Below are 27007 nucleotides of genomic sequence, written 5' to 3' on the forward strand. Positions count from 1 at the left end.
CAACGCTTTTAGGCTGATAACTTTAGATACAGGAAAGCCTGATGTTGCCGTATTCTATTACGTATTTTATTGGGAAGGGAAGACATGCAGTGTCTCCGCCTGTATGCCCCTGCATTTATTGCACAGACCTCACAGTGGCAGGGCGCTAAGAAGAAAACAAAACTCCGGGCTCACCAATATTACTAAGCATTTTAGAAATTCCTTATGAAAAGTTTTTATAGAAGAAAAGCCTCATTGAAGTATTAAGTATGAGGAACAACTTCTTAATACTCTCTTGACTGTAATCAAATTTAATCTTGTCAGCTAATTCAGAGAGGAAGTGATCAGTGTAGAATACATCAAAAGATCTGCAGAGATTGAAAATGAAATCAAAATTCGTTATGGTATATACCATGGTTAAGATGACATTCTAATTGCTCATGAATCAAACATCACAAATCTTAGTATGTAATTTTAATCATTGATAAGCTCCAGGTTAATTATCTTCATGGCATGCATGCAGCTTTTAAAACCCTCTGAAATTATCTGATAACCATAAGCATGAAAACCTAATGATTTTCTAATTAGTCCACAAACATAATGTTTACCTTTGCTTTCAAGAAATTGGCACAAACAATGTATATATACTGAAGGCAGCCAAAATTCCCAAAATACAATCTCCTGCTAGACTGAAGGAAATTTGGAAGGCAGTCATAGACTATAGATTTGGAATGAAAGAAAGCTGATCGATAAAATTAAATTAATGATCCTGAATTAAAATGTAAAGTTCCAAGACCCAGGGTGTTCTTTTTCTTTCCCGTGATAAGATAACTTAGGCAGATATGTGGAAGATGATTCACCTTAATTACAAAGGTAAGAAAAGTTCCCAAATACTTTATAGCTTTGTAAAGGAGTTTCCGAGCTTTTATTATTATTTAAATTCTGTTTTGCTTATACCCCTACAACAGTCCTCAGCCCACAAACAACTTGCTAGAATTATTACACACATGCTGAGTACACCTCAAAGAGATATCGGTAATAGGTAGTTAATAACTTTGGCGGATGCTGAATGGGCTCTGCAATGTATTAACGCAATATTACTCTGTATGAAGTAGAGCCTATATGTTTATTTTACCAGAACTAACTTCCAGAAATGTGACAGCATTGTTGCCTTGTTAAAAAAAATTATGAAAACTACACTAAAGAATCCATCACAGGTCAAAGCAAAACGGTAGGATATATTTTGTTAGAATATTCCCACATAATTTTATACAAAATTGCCTATCAATGTCTTCTTAATAAGGTACACACGAATCAGAAGCTAAGTCAAATACATGTCTTCTATACAATCAAATTTACATTTCATTCCAAAAACAACAATGACAAACCTATCTGAATTGATAGTAATATATTGCCTAATTTTTTTAAAATTCGTAGCTACTGACTATGACCATGACAATGTTTACCAGTATAATTTGCTGAAATTACTTTAGTTTGGAGAGTTAAAAAATTATTTAGATCAATATGTACAGTGACACTGTCCATATATTTTAAATACTGAATATGATACTAAGTGATTTCACCATCATCAATGTCAGAGAAGATCTCCTTTATCAATGGGACCCATTTAGGAAATTTTCACTAAACTTTTATAAGTCCCAGGAAAAAGACCACAAAGAAAACCATTTAACTTAAACCACAGAATTTGTTCCAAAATGACTGTGTAACAAGTAAACTCACAGTAAAAGTTGCTTCGCCATTTAAACTGGTTTCTATTTGGTCTTCACCAATTTCTATTTTCTATTGCCAAATAGTCTGTATATAAAAATCCCCAAAGTCCTCAAGAAGTTCTAAATAAAATAACCTGATATAATTTTGATGCTAAATTCAGAATACATACCTGCTGGTCTGCTTAGAATATGTGTACACCTTTTTTTGGTATTCTCAATAATTCACGTAATTCATGTAAATCCCTTTTTCAGAATTAAGGGACGACATGCAGAAAAGAACTTTCATTGCTCATTCTCCCTGGCTTTCGTCCTGCTGCCTAAACTCTGCTCTGCCAAATGACCAGACCCACCTACAAGCAGCCCAGCTAATGAAAGGGGTACTTTCTGAACAATAGAATTCCTCTGCATTCAGAAAGCAGAGTTCCCATTAGAACCCAAAATCAGACAGGCCAGTTTTACCTCTGTTTTTTGTTGTTGTTGTTTTTTAAATAATCCTGAAAGTCTATTTATATTTTGACATTTGTTACATGAAATACCTCTGTTTTGTTTTGTTTTTTTTAAATTGAGAATGTCCCTGCGCTCCTCTCCGATCCAGTGAGACAGTGTTTGTGAAATGATTAAAAAGAACGTGATCTGATCAAGGGGACAGAATAATGGAGAAGGAACCTTAGGTTAGCCCGTGCAAAGTTCTGGGAAAAAAAGACATAGGCACCCCCCGCCTATTGTTTTTATTCTCATTTGCTCTTTAGCTATCTCCTAAACACTCGAAGTCTTTATTTATTTAACTTTAAACGGGTTAAAAGTTGTCCACTTGTAAGAGAATTCAGTAACAAGTTTCAAATCCTAAAAAATAAATAAATAAATAAATATCCGTGAATTATATCAAGTTTCCAAAAGGTCATCACTGCCTCTGCTGTGGCCTTTTCCCCATTCCAAATCCTCTATCAATATGTCATAGTGAGTTAGGCAAAGACAAAAGAGAGGTGCAGTGTGAAAACGGCACATATATCTAATCCTGACAAAGCAATGAATGGACCTTCACAAGTATAATTATACTTGTTTATTTGTTGCCACGTACAGAGAACTGATGAAAAAAATCTATCAAAGTGGTATTATGCAGACACCAAGAGCTTCTTTTCTTTGGTTGCTAAAGACACACTGAGGCTTAAATTCCTTATTGTTAAATTCAGAGGAAAGGAAAAAAAAAAAGAGTTTTTGGCTAAACTATTTTTTTTTTTTTTTTGGCATCAGTTGCTGACAGGTCTTTTGTGTCCTAGGCAGTATTAGCTCACACCACTACTTCACTTCTACTCATGTTGGAATTCATAATTATAAACTATTGTACAGGATCTTTTAAAAGGGTGTGGCATGCTGACCAAGGGCAGAGGGCCCTTGTCTCACAGCCTCTCTTTTGATATATCAAAACACAGGTAAAGTTACGTCAGGATACAGTTTTGATCTCAGTCTTTAAAGTTGGATCTGGTGGTTTCCTTTACTCAGTTTTTTCTGTAATTTGCTTATTTTAGTATATGTTCAATATTTCATCAATGATTGCAAAGCTTCTTAACCACTGTGGTATTAAAAACGTTAGCATGAAGAAAGACAAATCCAAGGAAGTCCAAAGATTGAAAATATGAAGTAAAAAATTTCAAGCCCAACTATTAAGGAGCCATTATGTTCCAATCGACACTAAATCAAATAACCTCACAAAAGCCCATTTGGGGGGTGGGGAGTCAAATAAGCTTTTTTATTTCCTTGCAGGATAGAAATATATCAAAGAAAATGCAATGTGCATAGTTAATGTTTGTGAGCTTTACAATTTAAAACAGAAAAGCTGTAATTTTTCTTTGCTGGCAATCTGGAAACACTCTGGAGTTAATTACAGCTGATTCGGAGTGAACCACACAAACAAAGACCAGTCTATGTCCAGACAATTACGCTGCTTTAACCAGCTTAGAGCTTCCTGCTGATGCTCCAGGGCTCCTCTGCACACCCTCTACCTTCCCAGCAAGAGGGAAAATGCTTCTGCAAGAGGGAATTAATGAAGAGAACTGCACAAGAATGTGTGACGACCTCTCTTGACACAGCAAAAACTTTCTACCCATGTCACGACAAAGGAGAGAAGGTAATTAAGTTTGAAGAGAAGGATGTAACCAAATATATAAAGCATTTAAAACAAGCAAATGTTTAAAGAGGGAAAGTTTCCCCAAGACAAACATGAGTGTGCAAGTCAACTCGGTCATTTTCCCCTCCTTTTTCCCATTAAGATCTAAATTAGCTATTGAATGCAGATTTACTTCCTTCTCCATAAACAACCTTTGTGATGGATGTTCAGGGGTCTTCTTTCGCTCTCATTCTCTTTCTCTTTTTTTCTCTTCCGACCCTCAATTTCCCTCCTTCTCTCGCTTATTGCTATATCTTCCTGGACTTGATATGACAATGACACATCCTTAAACATATATGTTAGAGCACTAAAGAGTCAAGATACACTTTGCCAATGAGTCTAGTAGTTCTTAATTTGATTAGTTGTGGGAAATAGGAATTTTACTCAGTTTTCTTCACAACTTTAATCAAACTACAGCTACTTTCCTTTGAGAGAAATCAATAAACCCTCCTTAACCAAAGTCCACTGTTATATGATTCATGTTATTTGTTTGCTTCAGGAAAAACTTAAAATCACTGGCCAAGATGGACCCAATATTTTATCCTCTGTAAACAAACTTTGATAATTTTAACCAATAGAGTTGATTTCTAATTTTCGTATTCATCCTAATTGAAAATGAATAGTTTGCATTGGTGTGAGACAAGGACATGAGCTGTAATTATGTTCAGTGCCTCGGATTCCTTCTTTGATACTGTTTTGCTAGTATTCCAGCTGACATTGGGGCTTTGTGGTGATTGCTTCATTAAAGGGTAAGGATGTCCTAATCAGCTAAAGCATTACTAGAAAGCTGTTGTTTGCCAATACTATGAGAATACACTAGCTTTCTTTTCCTTTTTTTTCTTTCTTTATAGAAGGAGAAGATGCCTCTGCATGTCAGTTATCCAGCCCTACCTCATTATCAATCATCTTCCCTTGTCTCATCTAAATAAATATTAATCTACAAATCAATCATTATTTTAATATACATATAAATAAATTATCTGGAAATACTAAAAGGTTGTGTAAATTACACTCAATTTTACAAAGCCTCTCCATAATGGATAGAATAATTTTTCCCTTCTCAAAACCCTTCTCCATTAATCCGGGCTATATTTGAAAGTTCAAGTAAATAACATTTCTAAGTATAAAGCTTAAACACGGAACCCTTTAGTTTCCTTGGAAAAACATAGACTACTGCTTCAATCATTTTTAGAAATGTATAAATCATAGTTGCCCTGCTTTTCATATGTTTATATTTCTAGTCTTTAAAATGCAATTGACTAATCTGTCTGGCATGACACACAATCTAAGAGTGTTTAGTTGATAATGTTTTTAAGTTGTCACATAGGAACATTTTAAAAATTCATCATAATTGTTTTTTTTTAGGTATATATAACTATGGAATATTGGGCTTTCAAAAGAGATTTACCAGACTAGTGAAAACCATTCCACACATACATTTATCTTGTATACAGTGTGAAAACAATATATTCTAACAGATACCTGGATTTTTACCTTCTTTGCCTATTCATGTATAAAATTCATTATTGATCAACTGATGACTGAATATTTAAAAGAGAAAATAATTGTATAATTATTTGTATTTCATGATTCCTACCAATATAATCTCATAGAAAATATAAAAATAAGTGCAATAGTGTAAGTACATTCTTACTATTTTAAAAAATGTCATTCCTTGCAGGCTAAACCTACCACAACTATTTTTATAAAACTAATCACAGGTTAGCTGTTCAAGCAATGATTTCAAAATAATTTTAATGAAGTTATATGCATAATGTTTAAATCCCTGTTACATAGCAGGTAGAAATGAGCAGCCAGAAGGGAAATAAAGGCAGGACCCTCACCATTACAATCTAACAAGGAACTTAACACAGGAGGCTGGAAGCAAAGGAAGACATGTCTTACCCACTAACTGAGCAGTCCTAAGACTGGTTTGGTAAGATTGCCAGGCATTCCAAACAACATGAGCAAAATTATGACAGTAAAAGGGGTTGGGGAAGCCCTTGAAAGTCTGTGTGTATCATCACTATTAGCTGGGAAAAGGAAAACCTTGAGACTGTGTATTTATCCCAAGGCCTGGATGGGGGAAGAGGAGGGGGTCCACAGTGCCCAAAGAAAAAGCCCATTAAATGGCTTTGGTTAATTGCCTGCCTCCAGTTACATATGCAAAATGAACAAATAAAGTCTGGAGCAAGGTAAAGATTCGGGCTAACAGACCTCCACACATACGTGTCTGGGTAGTCATGTTTCTCTGGGGGTAAAGCTGGCACCACCTTTACCCGTCAATCAATATGTAACTTCCTCAGTCACTCTCTTGGCTCTCTTGCCACACCGAGGGCCCCTGGCCACTGGGCCTCTGGCCACTCTGCTCTTGCCAACCTTGCTTTTGCTCTCCCATTAGAATTTAGCGCCAATAAATTACGTTGCCTGAAAGCTAACAGGCTTGCTGATCTGTAATTCTTTACTGGGTTGGCAAGAAGAACTGAGTTTCTCCTATAGCATCCCTACCAAGAGCCTTTTGCTGTACAATACTATTAGAGGCTACCAAATAGAAGCCTCTTTTTATAGCTCATGTTAATATTTTAAATTATTTTATATTGAAAACTACGGTAGGAATAACATGATAGAGGGCATAGTGTAATGCCAACTTTTCTTCTGGATGAAATATTGGAAAATGTCTGTTTGACCACTAAGATTAGTTGGTTATTTTATTTCAATTATAGAGAGACTTCTTTAGGGTTATACGTGTGTGTTGGGCCTGAAAGTTAATTTGACTGCTGTCCATAGTGAAGTGAGCAATTCAGTAATTAACTTTTGTGTTTAAATGTATGAACTTTAATTAGATTTCATTATAAACAAACAAATGTCAACGATAATTATAAGCTCCTTGGTTTACCCACATATTATCCCTTTTCAAACAAACTTCATGTCAGACAAATTAAAATCAAGCAGCCAGCAATTCTGAGTTGAATTCTACATGATCTGCTGGTAACCTGATTACTTTAACTTCAATATCATTACAGGAAAAGTATTTCAGGAAAAATAATGACAAGAATTCCAACAGGAGACAAGCTTAATTGTATTGATTCAAAAGACGCATGTTCATAGGAACCATGTTGAAGGAGTAATGTTATCTCATATCTACAGTTTCTATTAAAATAAGATTGTCCAGCATGAAAGAGGCAATTAAGATTGGTGTCTGCGGAACTAGAGATACTAAACTGACTAAATAATTATCTGGGCCCAATTATCTTATACTTAAGTAGCAAAGTATCAGTGAGGAGCAACCACCAGGCAAAAGGTTTGCAGGTTTATTTACTGACTGGTATATCTATTAGGACCAAGAACAAGTGGAGCTGTCAGGACATAATGAAGGTAAATGATTAGTTAGCACCAAGCCTGAACTCTTCTTCAATGCAATAAGAGTTAATTAAAGTTTACCACCAACATCAACCAAAGCAGGATGTTGATCAGGTTTCAGCATTAAGTGCAAACAGACAATAGTTGCCAGCAATTAGTGCAGCTATCAAATGACATGCAATGATAATTATACATTTAAAACAGCTAAAGACCTGGGGGAAAAACTAATCAGCCTCTTTGATGACAAATACTCAAAGGGCAGGAAACAGGTATCAGATTATTTCACTTTAACACTGTAAATCAATAGAATTAAACAAGAGAAGGTTGTATGGGTACATTATTCAAAAGAGAACAGTACGCTGGATTCAAAATGAAATAAATCTGCTAGTATTAGTCTATCAAAGATAAGGACTTCTGTAGCTAAAGGAAATATGCTACTTTTCGATTAGTTTCAGAATGAAGTCTGTGTAAACAAAGTTGAGCGTCTTAGTTTTGTGCAAATTCAACAATGGAACAAGTATTGCACCATAATTATTGTAATTTAAATTAAGTATTAACTTTCACTCCAAGGTAATGTCAAAAGTACTTTTTGCCCGATTGTCACCTTTGAGTTCTCAAATACTGTCTCCCTGAAAAGTTTTTAGATGTCTTTTAATGCAGCCAAACTGAAGACAAAAGCCCTATCTACATACTATACAGGTCATTCCTTGATGCCATGCAGATGCATGACCTCAGCCTTGCTGAAATCAATGGACCTGCATAAAACACATCCCTTAAAATAATTTTAGTTCCATCACCTCTTGCTTTTCCATTTCTGGCCTGCAGCATAGAGCAGGTCTCCAGAAAAGCACCCATCCTCATGACCTCCAACTCTCCATTTTCCAACCTAATTCTGTTATGCTAAGGATTTGTACCCAGCGTTGGCTAATCCCAACATTTCCCTGGAGCTAAATCTAAGCCAGGGCCAACTCCCAGCGCAAAACTGTCTCCCTCCAAAAGCCCTTTCACCCCCTTCAGCACTCACATGCTCATTGGTCCTGGCATTTTTACCTCAGCCATGACAAATGAGCTGATGACTCTGACGTGACTGCACAGGGGGATGGCTTTATCTACAGATACATCATCAACTCTCATCACCCTCTGCTAATATGGCTCTTCTGGAATAATGTGTTGTGAAAATTCGAGGAAATTTTTGTGTAAATGCATGTACTTTAAGTCATAAGAAACCAACTTCATCAGAAGTAGAAAAGGGAAGCCAGAGTGGATAAGATAGGGACAAAAAAGACTCATATTCACTGAATGTTGCTTTGGGGATTTAAGTAAACTCTACTCAACCTCTGCCCCACTGCAAAACAGCCAGCTGACTGTCTCTTAAAGGTCCCCGTCCCTCACCATGAGCGGCAGGAGCAGACCAGAATTTGTGAAGTAACACAAATAAATCCTCTCAGACAAACATGACTAAGCCATCACAAGACTATTTCTTTATTTCTTCCCCAGCGTGGGAAATAGTTTATTCTCAAGCCCTTACTTTTCTAACTTATTAAATCTCTCTAAATTCATTTTAGTGTAGGGATGGATTGTCAATACCCATTACTCCAAGATCATTGTATTCTTCAATTAGAAAGAAGCAGTATCTTTCTAACTGGTATTAAATTTGAAACTCTTTAAGCTTCAAAGAGAAGGGAGAGCAAAGCCTTTCCATTTCGCATAAACACCACACTTGGGTTAAATCAGAACCCATGTTCCAGTTCCGTCCCTCTAGTTTTGTATACTATGGAGATGACAGGGTAGATACTTGTTATACCCTCTTCTCTCAATTCATCTGAGGACACACAGCCAATCCGAATCCACTGTAGCATAACAGACCTCAGGAAAAGAGGTCAGGCTTTGAGGAAAAGTGCTATTCACTCCTGGAGCATGCAAGAAGCTCTTTATTCCTGTTCTTATTGGCATACATCCCCCTTACTAGAATAAGAACAAAGCCAAGTGCTCGTGTGAGGTTTATGAATAAATCAGAGGTGAGCCACTTTAAGTGCGGACCATGATTTCCCTGTTGACAGTGAGCACTTAAACAGGCTTCTATGACCCGCAACTTCTCGCCAAGTGCAATGATTCCTAATCTGCACCCTGCTTCATTCTGGGAACTACACGACCCACCCCATTTCTCTGCAAATTTTTGCCTTTCAGGCAATTCTTGTCCTATCTCTAGCAGCTAAGCTTTACAATCCCAGAGCAACTAGACTGTCCTAGGGTCATCATTATATCAACTGAAAATCATCCTTTACTGGGAAAAAAAAATGCCACAAATAAAGAAAAAGAAAACTCCAGCATAACAGAAATTATTCCTTTATTAATACTATAGTCTCTTTGGATACAGGAGGAGCTAAGCCAGCTAAGGTGAAAAACTGTCAAATGATTTGCTTCAGGGGACACACACACACACACACACACACACACGATCTCATCAGCTGTACTCTGCAGTTATGTGATATTTCCCAGGAATTACTCTGAGCTTTAGTTTCTTTATGGGTTAAACAAGGGAATTGTTCTATATCCCTTCTGACTGCAACAATCTATGGTTCTACTATAAAAACCCATTTAGATTGTGCTGGAAGATAGTTTTCCCTATGGAATTTTCCAAGACAGATCCAAATGTTTTTAGCATTGTATATTTCTTATCAGTACCTAGATTTCAAGAGGAGAGCAGATTCCAGCAGTACAGTAAACTGAAGTTTCCTATCTATATTTTTAATTAACTATCATCTATTATTTTCACCCACTTGACAGATATTTCTTGATGACATTTACCATGTATTTGCCAATAATGTCCATCACTGTGAATACAGTGATTAAACAGATGTGAGTGCTGCCCTCATGGAAGCTGAAATTTTTTGAGGTTACAATTAAATGAACAATCATGAAAAATGGTAAGATGCTAATTGGTTTCTTCCAATGAAATACAGCCTTACCCTCTCAGTATTCATTAAACACTTTGCCTTAAATAAATTGTGCTTCCAATGAAGTCTCAAGTCCAAGGCCACTATAAATGACCAGCACAAGCAATACACACACTTTTGTTTTTAAGAAAAACTGTATCAAAGATTGTGAACCAAACATATAGAAATGTAAGACAAAAATCAAACTCAAAGCTGGGAAATTATAATCCAAATACACTTATATTTCCCCAAAAATATAAACAATAAATGGGTACGTCACATGTATCACAATGGGAAATTATTATGAATTAAAAAGTAAAAAACCATAACAGACATCCACTTTAGTTTAGATGGTCCAAAAGATGTATTTATAAATTTATTAACCTTAAAGTGAATCTTATCATCTTTCAGCCTCGGTTTTCCTCCACTGAATAATGCATTGCTATGGAAAGATAAAGGACTATGATTTACTCCAAGAGATAAGCCAGGAAGAGACTCATAATTTGGCTATAAAGTCCCCCAAGAAAATTGAAGAGTTTTATAATATTGCTGGATTATTAATAACTGGATCTCTTCTCTAGGTTGGTATAAATTTTGATGTACAGGGTACTGTGTAACAGTATCTATGCTCCTTTCATGGCATATCAAAATATCATAATACAAAGTCCACAGAAAGGTATGTCTATGGCCTCTAATCCAGCATTGGGAAATCCTCTAATTCAAAGGCTTTCAAGCAGGCTGGGTCAACTTCAAGATTGAAATAAGCTTTGTGGTCTCTTCTATTATTGTACATAATGGACAGCTTGGAATCTTGAGTTTATGTGGACAGACTAAGGTCTGAATTATTTAAAAACTGTTTCTGTTCTAATATGCTTCTTAGATAAAAGACCCAGGAATGCATTAAACATCTAGAAGCCCCTCGGAACCAAAGCAATGTGTGATGATGGAGTGGCAGATAATGAGATAGAGGACTGTCTGCCTAGATGCCATCAAGGTGTCTGTCAATGAGAAAATATGAGAAGGATACTACATGTTCCCCCACTGGTAGGCATACCCATTGCATAATTCCTTGCTCCTTCCTTTGCGGGAAACAGGGGCATCTCTACTCAAAAGATTCATAAAGATTTGCTTTATCAAATGCTCTTTAGTTGAGCATTACATAAAAACCAGCTATTGAAAATAAAGAGAAAGGGACATAGGGTCTCCAGCTCTGTCACATTCACTTACTTTAATGTTCACAATACTTTAGTCTTCTGTAATCTCTACAATAATGTTGAGGAAAAGAGGCTCAGAAAGATTAAATAACTTGGAGAAGGTCATCCCTAACAAGAAGTTAACCCAGCTGTCTCACATATATAACACAATTGCTATTGGTCATTGAGTTGTCAAAAAATGGAGTAGATTTTCAAACATCTAAAACTCAAGTTAAAATAAACTAATTTAAAAACGAAAAAAAGAATCCAAAGTAAACACATCAAAGAATATCTGGTTTTAACTAAGTGTCGTTCTTTCTATACACTATGCTGCCTCTAAAACTTCACAGCACTGCCTTTGTTTACTGTCCTTACACAGAATAGAAACTCGTTCTTCTTAACACTATGGTCATGATTATTAAGAATGAATGTTTAAGTCACTGAGATAATCAGTGGGTTTGTGAACCATAAACTCTTCTTGACCATTCAAAGCACCTGGTCTAATCTCCTACTTAAGCAAAAATATATTTACAATCACAAAGATAAGAGGACATCCAGATTCTATTTGTATTCTTTTAGTAAAAGAGAGCTTACTCTTTCACAGGAGACAGTATCACTGTTGGGTCACCACTCACATTTTCCTTTTCGTTTCTCTACTATTTCCACCATCTTCACATTCAGTCACATAACAAACTATTTTCCAAACGGCCAGCATAGCTGCACGTCCACTGGTACTAGCATTGGGATATCTGGGTTCTTGTGCTGACACTGTCCTGCCTTGCTGTGTGACTCAGTGATTACTTCTCCTGAATTCTGCAGCCATGTTTTAAAATGAGCTGGTTGAACTGAAATTCTAAAGCAGTTTCCAGCTTTATCATTTTGTGAGTTTCCAGGTGCTTTATAACCCTACCTGCTCTTCTGTTGTGATCATGTTGCCTAGTCCTTAGAAAATAAATTTAGTCCACACAGGGAAAATTTCACAGGCCACCCCTATGAGTACATCTAAAGAGGAAAGTGAGGCACTAATATGAAGAGGGTAGAAGTATGTGTGTGTGTGTGTGTGTCTATATACACACTCCGACTTTGCATCTACTGAACCAAAAGAGATGACTCATTCTCAATTAATTGGTGGGCTCAGAATATTTTATGTATTAATTATATTATTCCTAAATATATGGGGGAAAATGACTACATATCATATTTTAGAGGATCCACATTTATAGCCTTTCAGGTTTAGTGAAGTTGCTTTTGGACATGAATGAGTTTCTGCAGTTTACTCTTCCACGCAAGCAAAATCTAAGATTGTCCATAGACTTCCCTCTTACAAAGTTTTGTTATGTTTTGTTTTGTTGTTAGCCGCACAACCAGGTGGCATCCACCAGCTGATAAGTTTTTTTATTTGAACACTGTTAAAGCTATGGATTTACTTTCTTCTTTACAGTGAAGGAACAGAATTTTATGGACAGTTATAAAATGCATATTTTAATGCAAGAGTCAATTTTCCCTGATTAAAATGACTTAGGTCTGAGTAAATACTTGCAGAACACTTTCTGGCTTTATAGCTAGGACACAATAGAACCTGTAAACTTCGTCTTTAGAGATACACGGTATAATGGGTACCATTCAGAAGTTATCAACTGTCTACTGTCCTATCGCTAAGGCAAGCAAACATCAGAAATGATCGATCATTTAAAAATATAATGGTAGTGTGTGAACCCCCAACATGGATGACTAAAGCACCTCCTCAGGACTTGTCTGGGGCCATCAGGACCTTATGACATATTAACAAAGACAAGCTGCCCAAATTTTTAAATTTTATTTATTTATTTTTAATGTCTAGAATGTTAAAGTGGCTAATTATAATAGAGATAAGCTGCTTAGCAAATACGACTTTAGTGTCTAAGCTATTTTGAAGTTCTGTGCATATATTTAAAAATGCCTCAAAAGGACAAAATTTTATTTCACTCACAAAACTTTAAAAGAGGGTGGGAGTGGAGAACAGCCGTTTCTGGACAGAGGGTTTTATGTCAAACGTGAAACAATATCAAACTTTCGAGGCAACTTGTGAACCTCTGACACTAGGGAATTAACAGAACATCAAATCCTGCAAGATCACAGGGGCACAATCCTTATGCAAGAAAATAATGCCATTGAGCCCTCATTAAAAGGCCATTTTGTCCCAAGCCATCAAAGACTCCAAGTGCACGAAGATCTTGGTTATATCATCAGGGATAACCAAAACAAGTGCCAAGAGCAATTGCACACTTAGTTCTCACATGTGTCCATCTGTTCACATATAAACATATATTCCGCTTTCTGTCTGATTCCTAAAATCTTGATATCAGAATACCCTGGGCTTTTGCCCATTTCCTAAGAATGCAGACATCACATAAGCTACTATTAACCCATGTGTGATCCACGTCCATGGTGGCTGGAAACCAGCCAGGTACAACACATGGTGCTTGGTTAACAATGTCCTAAAATATAAATGAATTTATTTTTTAAATTAACACATTTTTCTTATGGAAATACCTTAATAAGCCCTTCTGCATTTAAAAAAAAAAAATAGCCTCCATGTGGATTTTTTTTTGTTCTTTTAAGACTTTTTGCAAGCATATCATAAAGTTAACCATAAAAGTTTCTGAAACAATCCAGAATTTCTTGACAAATTTTTTAAAGGACTCTAGTAAAGAATTTTGGGGACTTTATATAACAAAGATCAAACATTTTTCCTTTACAATATTCTGTACTCAAGAGGCAACCCTTATATTTTAATTTATGAGAAAACACTTCTGATTTCCCAAGTTTCTATGTAACCATCTTAATAGCACTGCAGCCACTGAACCGCTACAGTGATGTGGACAATCTAAGTTCCACAATCTAGTAACCAAACAAGTTAGGTTAATACCCAGTAGAATCTTTCACTCCTGCTCTGGGGCAGCATTCAATGGCTCATCTGTGGTGACCTCAAACCTGAAAGAGCTTGTTTAAAATGTACACATATAAATAATTACCCACACTGCATTTGATTTACATATGTACAAAAGAACCAATTCCCACCTTGGAAAGTGTCTTAACACTTAGGGCATTTTAACTGCCCTCATTATGGCTAAAGAAAGATCATTTAGAACCCTAACCACGTTGTCAACTGATAACCAGTTACAGCCCTAAGCAGTGACAGGAGAAAACCCTACTGCAAATGTTTCCAGGAGTGAACATCCAGTAGTTGGCCACTTTAAAAGACTTCTCTCTAAATGAAATGCACAATACATCCACAAGGCAACATGAGATAAATGAAATCCCAAGAAAATAACTCTGTATCCTCTTGTGCTATCCACTCCCAGCCACAAAAGCGGACAGGCCACCTACAACATTGAACATTGCCCAAAGTCAGAATGCACAACTCTTTCCCAAGTGAAGTATTCCACCAACTGAGGCAGCTGTGGATAGTCAATGGAGGGGAAAAAAACACCATGTATTCCATCATTAACTAAATTAAATATCCACACCACACTATTGGCCTTTTTTAAAATAACTGTTTTTGCCAGCTAAGTGCTAGGAATTCCTGACACCCAATAGCCAATATTTGACCAGCCTAGCATGTTTCTGAAAACTCTTCAACATACAAACCTCTGCTTAACATCCCCTCGCTACAATGTTGTCATATATATTACTTCCCTGTGATGATGGAAACTCAGGGCATTTTATAAAGTTGCTGAAATCTGAGTCCCTGCTTGTTTTCCCAAGTCTTGGACAAACATAACTTTAGAGAGAACAGAGCACAGGCATAAAGAAAGAGGAGACTGCATTTTCATCTTCCTTTCATCTTAGTCATTCAGTCAGCCATTCAGGACTCTATTCAACAGAGCTTTTCATTATGCAAAAAAATGCTAATCCTTTTCCGATGCTTTCACACTTGTATAAACCCCCATTCCTTCAACTGAAAAGCAATTATATCAGTTTACCTTTCTGTCAAAAACAGGATTAATACTCCAATAACAATCTCTTTTCTTTTCCTATCTTTTTGCTTTAGGAAACTAGAGAATATTAGTAGAGGCATTCTGAGAACAAGAATACAGTATTTTAAATGTAATGATGTTAACCAATAGGTTGAAAAGGGAGAATAATCATAAGAAGACAAAGTCCTTCAGTTACTGCAGAAACTCCTCTCTGGGGCAGAACGGACCTTCCTTCTGCAGCTGCCCAGAGAGTGAGACTCACTCTGGTCTATTAATCAGAAACAAATTATGAAAGAATGTCGCTGGACTGGTTGACACTATCCCATCTTGGGAGACTCAGGAACAGCCTAGTAACAATGTCCTCTTCATGGATAATGAACAGCCATGACAAATGGGGCAGAGCAACTATTTATTTGCATATGCAAATTCTCACACAAGGGAAACATGTACAAACAAGTGTCATTGTAAGGTGGATTAGGCAAACAACGCTTTCTTTTTAGGACATTCTGCAGCTCAGAACATTAGTCAGCACAATTAAACCAGTCTCCATGGAGACTAATGAAATTTCACCATGGTATGAGTTAAATTAGATAGCTAGTTATGTGTTTCCACAATCCAACTTGAAATCCATTATGGTTTCAGAACAATACTACAATTGTACCTAGCTGATCTTTGCCAGCTCAACAAGCTCCTAAGTTGACAATTTGCATATGTTAATATAATTAAGCACTAATTACATGAAACTTGTACATATTCACAGGCACTTTCCCTGGACGCTTTTTGGTTTGAACCTTGGCCAAGTCTTTAACCCTTAGAATGGTCTTAGAGGAAAAAAACTCTGCCTGTGGGTACAGCCCCTAGGCAGACACAGAAAGGCTCCTCATTTATAAGCACAAAGCTTAACCTGGCTTCTCATATTTCCAGCAACAATGACAGAAAATATTTGGTGAGTGTGCTAGGGACCAGGGAAAAGGGAAGGGGGGGCGGGGAAGGCATAGATTAGTCTTTAAAGACTCATAACGAGTATCTTTTCAAAGGCAAGCAATGACATTCATTTCATGAAAATGTTAAGAATTTGCTCTCACTGACAGTGTCGAACCTTAGGAGATGAAAACGGTTTGACAACAGTAAAAATAGCAAGTAGACAAGGAAGAAGGAGCCAGCAGTACCTAATGAGCTTTACATAAATATATGCAGAGGCAATTAAGCAATGTTAATTACTATGACAGCAGTTAATTGAATATAATTAGATATTTTAAGCCATTGAATAAAGCACAGTTAAGATTAATTTTATTGAGATTAATTGTAAATAAGGATAGATTAACTCTGTGTTTTGACAGGCATAAAAAGTAGTTCTGCAGATTAAGCAGAAGCATGACCGCCAGTCCAAAAATCATATATTATTTTAATGTCACACCTCAGAATCATCTCCTCAATAAACATAACTTTTCAAACCCAAACAGACAGGAATCTTGAAGAAAAACAAACAGCTTGCAGAGATTAAAGAGCCTTTTGTCCTTTTTCATGTGCATTTCTTTTAACAGACTAAATTAAGCGAGTCTGGTGTACGTTTTTTAGGAAGGAACATTTCACACTGAATGGAAAAAATGTTCTATCACATATGAAATTTGTGCAGCTGTGCGGAACTTGGTCCAGATGGTTTTAGACTATAAAACACCACCAAATGATAGACAGTAGGCCTTCCCAAGATTATGTGATAAAGTCACAATCTTTTATTTTGACCCCCTTAATTTCTGCTTTCTATTATTTGCAACCAAATTACATATTTTCTTTCACGACTGTGTTTCTCCAAGAGGGTTAAAAGAAACACTGTGCCTACTGAGTACTAGAAATAAATGTAAAAGGAAGGAAAGGCCTCCTTTCACAGATAGCAACTAAATCATTTAGCCACAAAATGCCATGATAGCTATGACAACAGCATATGTAGATGACAACACTTGAATATGACTCTTACAAACAATGGTGTCTAGAAATATTTCTTAGAAAAATACTGCTGAATGAAAATCCCTCCCAAATACTCTCACACCCAGCTAATCTATGCCTAGTCTTTATGAAAATTAACAAAGTCCTCAAGAATGCTGAACAAATCACTAATAAGAAAGGCACTTCAATTGATTTTGAAATAAATCAATAGATGATTAACATAATATTTTTAAAGCAGCAGGTGTATGTGTGTGTATAACAGAGACATATATATTATGTGTCCAATACCTCTTCATCAAACAAGGGTTTTATGACACTAAGCCTGCCTCACAACTTCTTTGGGGTGCCCTTAGTCTTTACAACGAAAATCCTAAAATGATCTGTGAAACAAGACTACAACAAGCTATTTTGCAGTGAAAGATTTTAAATCATCCAGCCTCTTCTAATAGACTTGAGACTTATTGAGGTAGAAACCATAAAAAATGAAGAAGGGAAATTTAATCCCTGAAATATTGATTTGCACATTAATATCATATAGGCAGAGGGCAATTTGGCTTCGTGGAAATGACACATTGTCGACCCTTGGTGAAGTCAGAGCCAATCTAACTGCTGAACATGTCTGAATCTCAAGAGTTATTAAGGGCCTCCCTTCTTGCCTTTATGACTTTTCTTCAGCCTACCAATGCAATCTTAAATGTATTATCTTTAAGAAATAATTGTAAAACCTCAGGGGTTTTCCAGTTAATGGAAGGGAGGCCAAACCACATCAGATTCTGAAATGCAACATTAAACCCTTGCAATCAACAAAAGCACCTCAATTCTCATCCATCCAGTGCAGGATCTAATATTGTTATTAAAGATAATCAAATTTCATTGTGTAAATTTAGGTTCATGGTCAGAATGGAAGCAGTAAATTCTGCAATATTAAACAGTGATTTTCTCAGCCTCCTTTATGTTTTACTTGCTGGTACAGCATCTTCTCAAATAATTCATCTAGCTCAAAATTACTGAACAGGTTTAAGCTCATTTGCTAAAAACTGCAAAAGATGACAACAGAACTGAACAGGTTTCCTTCAGTTTTAACTTTAAGTGGCAACTTTGACTTCCTAGACCCAGAGTCCACTCTCCCTGTTTGGCCCCACAGTTGGTGCTATGGCTTTGACTTACACAGCTGGTTTACCTGACCTTTCTTTGTTCCTTAGGTACATATCACTTTTCAGATTTATGGTATTTCCCCCATATTTCATTGATTATATCTTCATTGCCATAATAATGTAAACACTTCAATATCAGCCTACTTTTTAAAATCCAAAAGCAACCAGCTATTAAACAAACACACAGTGACGCTCTCCCCAGTTTCTGCCATAAATATTAAAACCATTAAAAATAACTGTATAAACCTTATGATCCCCACACTGAAGCCAGGTGCAAGAGGTTAAAACAGCTGGCTAGCCATCTTTTATTTTTGTGTGCCTTCCTGCTGATTGAAACCGCAAACGTTGAAAACTATCAAATATTCCCTTAAGGATTTTTTTTTTTTTTGAGAAGAGGAAGAAAAGAAGAAAAACCTTCATTTTCTTTAATCTGCTCCTCTGTGGAGAATAAAAACTGTAAGAAACAATCAGTCACAGAGGTAGTGAAATAATCGTGAATATCTCCTTTCTGTTGTATTTAAACCATCATTTCCAACAACTATGTACAATTGTTTTTATTCTTCAGTTAGAAAACAGAAAAGAGGGAAAAGGAAAGAAAGAAAGTCGGAGCCTTCTCTGTCAGCTTTGCCAGTAAATATAAAGTAAAACAAGTGTTGATGGCACCGAGAGTGTTACATACCCGGGCTGTGTTTTTGCATTGCTCTCAATGGAAGCGATCGATGCCCGTGTCACTGTCGCGTCCCAATCGCAGCCAAGTCTCAGTCTTAATCTAAGCAACACCCGAAAAGGCAGCGGCAGCCGCAGCCTCTCCCTGACTCTTCCATCCATCCACCCAACTAAAAATATAATACTACATATGAGCTTTAAGCACTCCACGTTTATAGGGATCAAGCCACTGAAAATCCTGGAGAACACAATAAAAAAAAAAAAAACACAATCTCCTTCTGTCTCTTGTCTCTCTCCTCCCTCTCTTCCTCCTCTCTGTGCTCTCTCTCCCTTTCTCTCTCTCTCTCTCCCTCACTCCCTCTCTCTCTCCTTTTGCCATCTACATGATCCCTGATTAAACATAGAACAGAGTTAATAAAAAAAAAAAAAGGGGGGGGAGGTGGGAGGTAAGGACCCAAGGAGAGGAAATGCAACTGTCAGAAATCGGGACCGCCAGATTTCCTGGTGAACCTGCCTCTGTCTGAGTCAGTGTCAATCCACCATCTTCCGCCAGTGAACTTGTCTTTGGGTTTTTGTTTGGTTGCGGGGCGGGGGGGGGGCGGGTGTTGCTGTTGTGTGTGTGCTTTTTTGGGGAAGGGGGGAGGGGAAAGGCAAGGTGGGGGCTGGCGGTGGGGGGAGCAGAGAGAATGTGTGTGTCTGTGAGTGTGTGTTGAGTGTGTGTGTGTGTGTGTACAGGGGTCGGCTTGGGGGGGGGGGGGATGTCCGTGTGCGCGATCTGAACCTTTGGTACCTACAAGGAGGGTGTCTCACCGAACGGTAGCTAAGACCTCACCGGAACCGCGCAGAAGTGAGGAGTCGCGGCCAAAGGCATCTGCGGGAGCCTGTTCTCGGGTCCGGACCCCAGCCCGAGCGCCGACAGGAGCCCCCTGCCCGGATCTCAGGTAACAAAGAAATACACACCAAGTGCACCGTCTTCTGGGGGGAGGGGGCCAGGATGGGAGCCCTCTGTAACTTGGGCATCGGTGGAGAAACTTTACACGTTCCATGAGAAATTTTATTATTTTTTTTTCCGATAAAAAAGAGCAGCAAGAATGGGGGAGGGGGAGGGCGGCAGAAGTAGAAGGAAGGCGAGACCCGACGCGTTCCAGCCCTTCTGTCTCGCGCGGCTCCCGGCCAGAAGGCGCACTTGATGCCGGAGAGGCGAAGGAGGTGAAGTTCGTTTGCAGATCTGGAGCCGCTTTGGAAGGGCCGGGGAATAAATCAGTTCTCACAGCCGGCCACAATCCCCTGCCCCCACCCCCCCACACACCGCGTCCGTACACACACAAACACACCTTGCCCTCGGCCAAAAAGGATAGGAAAGATTCTGGACCCCGAGCCGCAAGCATCTGTGCTGTGGTCTAAGGCGCACCCGGCAGCCCGAGCGCCCGAGAGCGGCGGCCGCGTCTGGGTGGGTTCCTAGCCCCGAGGCCCGGCGATCCCGCCTCCTAACGGACCTGCCTTCCGTGAGCCGGCGCCCAAGTCCGCCCGCTCTCCCGCCGCCGCCCCTCGGCGCGGGTGTCTCCCAGCAGCCCTGGCCCAGCCCGTGTCCCGGCCTCCCCGAGCCTCCGCCAAGAGCGCGCGGACCCCGGGCCTCCGCCGTATCGGCATTAGCGCCCTTCGCGGCACTCGAGAAAGGGAAAGGGGGTGGTAGGAGGGGGGGAAACATCCAGATTGAATAAGGGGTGGGGTAGCCGGGAGAGGGGCTGGGACCCCACCACCCGATGTCTAAACTTTCGGAGGACGGGTGCGAAGGAAGGGGCACCGCATTCCGGGCGCTGGGCGAGCGAGGACCCCCGGCAGTGCCCGCGCCGCCGCAAGCTGACAGCCTCCAGCGCCACCAGAAAGCCCGGGCTCGCGGTTCAGACAGAATCCGAAAAGAGAAAACAGGAGAGCCAACTGCTCGGCCAAACGTGGGGATCCACCACTTAATCCAAAAGTTAAATTCCGAGAAACACAGCCCCCCAAAGTAAGTGGGAAATCAGGCCCCTCCGGGCCCCCTCCCTCCCTCCGCGGAGCAAATCCTCGAGCCAAAAAAAGGGGAAAGAGATAGAAAAGGGGGGCAGAGCGGAAGAGATGGTTGGGATGCGGGGACGTGAGCGGGAGCGAGCGAGCCGGGGGCTGAGGGAGAGGAGGAGAGGGAGAGAGAGCGAGCGAAATATCAAAGATTGTGCAAGATCAGGCTGGAAAGATAATCGATACTCGACCTAAATTTAACACAAACTACTCAATAAAAGTTAAAGAAAAAACTTACTTTCCATTTCCCCTGCAGTTCCTACGCGATCTTCGCCTCTTTTTTGTTTTGCTTTTATTTTACTTACAGCTGATCACATCCAAGTAAAACGAGAGGGCTCATTAAAAAAAAAAAATTAAAAAAATAAAAAAAATAATCCTCGAACTTTATTGGGTGAAAATAAAAACGCTGGAGCAGAAAGTGGGGGGCATGGAGCGGTCCTCGGGGGTCCGGGAGAGTTAAAGCATGTGCCCACCGCGGTCTCGCTGTTTGGTTGTGAAGGGGTTGGGGAAAGGAGGAAAGGAAATGAAAATCCGATATGTCTTTATTCTGCTAATTATTATCGTTTTAGCCCTGTTTAAAAAAATGGCTGATTAAGTTGAGTGCGCATGTCTTTGTGTGTCTATTCCCGATATGCACTCTGGGAATGAGAGAGGAGAGCGAGGGAGAGGGAGAGGGAGAGGGGGGAGAGAGAGGTGTAATTAGTGAGGTGATCAACATTCCCCAGACTGCAAATGACGCGCAGCCCGGACTCGGAGCAGCCCGGAGCCTCGCGGTTTCCAGGGCTCGGAGCGCGGCGGCGGGAGCCCCGGACGCGGCGACCGCGGAGAGGGCAGGGACCGGGACCTCGGGGATCGCACCCCACGAGCCCCTGCGCGCGCGACTCCTAAACTTCATTAGACACACGCACACACACTCAGCAGGGAAGGGGGGGGGGTCAAACCTAAACACCGCAAAAGCAATGCCCTTTAACCACTCTATTTTTTTTCTTTTTAATTTAATGAGGCAAAGTCATTATTAGCGGGAACAGAGATTTGTTTACTAGGGAGCTTTAAGCAGAAATGTGAGTTAAGGCAACGGAGAGGTTTGCTCAGCTTTGTGGATCCTGCTACGTACAAGAACGCAAGTTAAGGGCGAAATGCGGGGGCCGGGGCAAATATGCAGATATATGTAAATAAAGGGTGCCTGACTACGTGCAAAGACCGCTCTGCCCAGCTTGTTTCACAGGAGAAATTGCGCTCTACCACCCGTAGGCACGCTATTTAAACGAGTATCTTTTGCTTGCACACAGAGGGGAGAAAACACTGTGCAAGGAAGATGGAAGCGGTTAGTTTAGTCAAAGTAAACTTTTTAATAAGAAATGATTGCAAGGGCTATAATGGGGGTACGGTTCTAACTTTTATGTAACATTTTTTAATGTTTTATCAGAATTGCATAAGTTCAATGTAAGGGCTTTAAGAAGACTTATGAAAAAAAAAACCTTTAATCTTCTGAGTCTGCTGAATTATCTTTCTTGAAGCATATTATGATGAATTTTAAAACCCCACTACAGATCTCATTAGAATGAAATATACTTGGTATTTTCTGGTACAAAATTTAAGGTGGCTGATTCTCATTTGAAAATCTAATTATCTCTTTCCAATACTATAGATGTGAATATGAATGACACTTTCATTAAAAGATAATTAACTAAAACTAGGAATAGACATGCTTTTAAATACCCCCTGATGCTGTGTGTGTGTGTGTGTGTGTGTGTGTGTGTGTGTGGCCATTGTTACTCAGATAGCATCCTGATACACTGCTACACGACACGTCACAAGGAGACACCACCATGCAATATTTCAAAAATAGGAATTCTACAGAGAAAGTGAGAGGAACAAATTAAACAAGCTAAAAACAGAAAATACTTGCAACATCCAGCTTCCTAGACAGGTGAAGCATCAGTTGCTTTTGAGTTAACAGGCCTTTGAAGTTCTGGTTCGCTAGGATCTGCTTGAAGACCTTTTCTTAGGCACTAAGCACCAAATCGACCAAATACCACCAGAAAGTTTTATTGCATAAGCAGTAGGAACAACAGAGGCTGCAAACCTGCACCTTTCTGGCCTGAAACATTGTGTTATCAGGCAACATTTGAAAAATCCTAGGACTGATACAAACCGGATTAAAACCCCAACAAAACACCTGGAGGATAAAAGCAGAGTCCTTGATAGAGCACACCCAGGCCCAAGTCAGGAAAGCTGGCTAAGGTTCCAGTGAAAGTCCACAGGCTTGGAATAGTGAATAAAACCCAGATATGGTCTTTATTAAGAGAAAAAAGCAGAGCACCACCTCAGGATCTGGAGTCTGTAGATATACCAGTGCATTAGAACCAGGGCTACTAAACGTTAGCAGAAAAGCAAAGCACCCACGTCTCCAAAGATTCCATTCCATTTCAAACTTGTCGGCAAGAAATCTGCCCAAACTGGACAGCTTTCTAAGATTTCTAAGTTACTCTGTTTACAGCCCCACTTTGACACGGGGAGCTGTATATCCGTGTGTTGCAATGTCTGGTTGCATCTCATTGGTCTTTATCCATGTGCCTTCAGAAACATACATGCCCACGAGGGTAAAATTTAAATTCTCTGTAACTTGCAAGTGAAGAAGGTGTTTATGTAGCGTTACTGTTTACCGAAAAACACCCCAGAGAGCAAAAATTCTGGCTTTAAAAAACTATTTGAGATGTGTGTATGGGGAAGCAGGTGGGAGGCTTTTAAAGAGACTGAGGGGGAAATGAAGGCAGGGAAACTTTCAGGTTCAATTCAGAAAAGATCAAGCCCTTTGCGGGAGAGGGCTCCATGTACAAGCTCACTGATGGAAAAACCATTTCCTGCGATTTCAGACGGGTAAATGCGTGTGATGAAGGAAACACCTGAGAACAATAAGTCTGTTTCAGGCTCAGGTGAAGAAAGGGGTTTATTTCTGGCAGGGAAGAAGAGGGAAATGATGATCATTTCGTTTTCAAGTTCTCCTTTACTTCTTTTGCCTTTTTCTCCCTGAAACATCATCAATAACATTAATGTCATTAATGTCAAAACACCAAACATCAAATCAGGAAAACCGTTTTAAAAATTTGGTGGCTATTTCTCCTCTACGCCCCCACCTCCTCTCTTTTGAAAATACAGCTGTGGGTGGGGGGGCAGCGGTTATTGAATTATAAGAAAACAAAAGGAAGGAGGATTTGTAAGAGGGGCGCCCACTTTTACAATTCCTTTTGCCAGCGAGTATTCGCCTCCTAGCGTTATGTGTTTTCTTTTTAATCATCTTTCCCCTCTTTCCTAAGAAGAGAAGCTGGGGTGAGAGTCAGGGTTAATGGGCTGAATGGAAGGGGCAGAGAGGGACCAGCCCCGAGTCAAGAGTTTCCTCCAGGGCTCGGCCTGGGAGCGCGCCCGCGCTGGGAGGGAGCGGGGGCCCCAGGCAGGGCACCGCGGGCTGGGCCCCGAAGCGCAGAGCGGGGCGCCGAGGGCAGGGGCGCGGCGAGGCGGGCGAGCCCGAGCTCGGCCCTCGGGCTGCTCCGGGGCACGGGCATGATCTGCCCGGCTGGACCTGGCTGCGTCGCGGCCCCTCGCTGTGGGAAACCCAGCTGTTCCACTTGGGTCCCTGTGGACCCTTGGCCATCAACCTTTGACCCTGCCCCTCTTCCCCATTCCGCTATCGCTAAACTCTGCGCGAACCCGCCGCCAACCTCCCGGAACGTTGGGTTACTTTTTATTTCAAAGTGAAACGAGCAGAAGCGTCCTTGGGGCACCGAGAACTTTCCCTTAGACCCTCCTATGCACTTTCCAGGGCTACCTCAGCCAAACCGAGCCCACTCCGGGGCTCTCAGACCCTGCGCAGAACACCGAGTTAGGCGAGATCCCAAAAGGGACACCAGGTGGTTAGGTGTTGAGTGTTGGAAGCAAGGAGTAATTAACATTGAGACAAAAGGTAATTTCCACTTCCAGACTTTTCCTCGGCGTATTTTATTTCCCAAATCTATGCCTCGGACACTCCGGGCTTTACAATCGGTTTACTGAGTCTTCAGCTGTCTCGCTCCCCTGTTCACTAAGAAATACCCCAGCCCTCGTCCCCACGTGCTGCCAGCTCCAGCCCTAGGGGGAAAGGTTCCCAGTCTTGTGACCGTGCTTCCCGAGATCTACAGAAATGCTCAGTTTGAGACAAGGTATTACAAGATTTCAGCGTTAGGAACCCTTGACAACACCACAGATAACTTGAAATCCTCAGACTCCCTTCTTTTTGTTGGGTATTCGCCCCCCGGGGGCTATTTAACAAAGGCAGTCTGTTAACTAACATTTTTTGTTTAATTCAGCATCTCCTTTCCAAAACACACTTCAGTGTGATTCCAAGGTTTGTCATTTTGTGAGTGAGGAGGTGAGAAGGTGGGGGTCATGCATGTGTATAAGGGAAAGACATGAAGTTGACAGTGAATCAGAAAATGCAGGACTTCTTTGGGAAGGCGTCACAAACACATTATATTAATAATCAAATAATTCACGAAATCGCCTGGGAGAAAGCCAGATTTCTTATCCAGGAAAAAAAAAACAACAAAAAAATATTTTCCTGTGAACTAAAGAAAAGTGGGCATTTAAAATATAACCTAACATCCAGAGTGTGTACTCACTTTGATGGTGAGTGAACTAGATGAAATGAAATTCAGAAAGGAAAGGCATTTTGAGTGTGAGTGTGTGTGTGTGTGTGTGTGTGTGTGTGTAGTGTAGTGTTTGTGGGCAGCCAAACCTGCCTTTCAGGGACTCCCCTCCCCCAACCTGGCTCTTATCCCCTTTGTATAGAAATACCCACCCACCACCTCCCCTTCTCTAACTATGTACTTCCATATGCCTTTATATTTCCCTCTTCCTACAGTTCACTTGTTTACTTTAACTTTAATCTGTTTCACCGTCTTTTTTTTCCTGGAGGTTTGACCTGTTATTTGTGTATTGGGTGGGATTGGTCATTATGTAAAGTTAGACACAGGTAAAGTGAGGAGGGGGAGGAGGTCTAGAGGGTCTGAGGAAGGAATTAAAGGAGGGGAGAAGGGAAGGGGGGAAGAGGGAAAGAGAAAAGTCAGCCGCCCTCTGGCCTTTCAGAGGTCAGGGCTCAGACTGTGCTGTGACCTCCTTTCCCTCTAGGCAACCAGCCCAGTGTTTATAAACAAAGTCAGGCAGGACTGTTCTCAAGCACTTCCACAGCTCATATGCAAATTAATGAGGACTCCTGATCACCACTACACCCCCCACCCCCAGCACACAAACACAGATTCACACCAGCCAAACAACCCAGGACCCAAAGCACACCCTTCTCAAAATACAAGTAGCTATTTCCAGCAAGAGTATCCAAAGAACATTTAGAATTCTGTCTGGGGAAGAACTCTAAGAGACAGTGATGCAGATAGGAAAAGACAGACAAGTGGGGAGGAAAAGGAAGAATGAATAACAGTGATTTCATTGAAAAGAAGTTAAAATTGTGATCTTTTAAAACCTAAAACATTTATATCTAGTCAATGGAATTCTGTATAAACTCCGACCACCAAATATAATTATTTTAAAACAAGACACTGCAGTCATCCGAGCATTCACATTTCCAGGACAAAAGTGCAGATCTTTATAGTTGAATAAAAGCCACTCAGTATGTAATGATCCTAAATATTAGCTACAACAGCACCATTAAATCCCACAGCAAACAAGCAGTCCATCTGATCTAAGTAATAAAATGTATAATTAAATCAATCTTTAATTACAAAACACAGCTTAGCAGAAACTAAATGTTAAATCAAAGATTTTGAAACAAATATTGTTTGCCAAGGTATAGAAATGATAGCTTTACATCATATTGT

The 27007-nt window shown here is 39.9% G+C and overlaps 1 protein-coding gene across 1 annotated transcript in view; it reads right to left on the minus strand.

Annotated features, from left to right (window-relative positions):
- Window positions 1-21727, minus strand: part of ZFHX4 (zinc finger homeobox 4) — a 177710-nt gene extending 155983 nt beyond the window's left edge. The window contains exon 1 of the mRNA XM_054595244.1: window positions 21379-21727. The gene's annotated coding sequence lies outside the window, so the exon portion shown is untranslated. The remainder of the gene's footprint in view (window positions 1-21378) is intronic.
- Between the last annotated feature and the right edge of the window lie 5280 nt (window positions 21728-27007).

Source organism: Pteronotus mesoamericanus, unplaced genomic scaffold (genome assembly GCF_021234165.1).
Source record: "Pteronotus mesoamericanus isolate MK-2021 breed Mesoamerican mustached bat unplaced genomic scaffold, CSHL_Meso_final scaffold_54, whole genome shotgun sequence".
In the NCBI taxonomy this organism is placed as follows: Eukaryota; Metazoa; Chordata; class Mammalia; order Chiroptera; family Mormoopidae; genus Pteronotus; species Pteronotus mesoamericanus.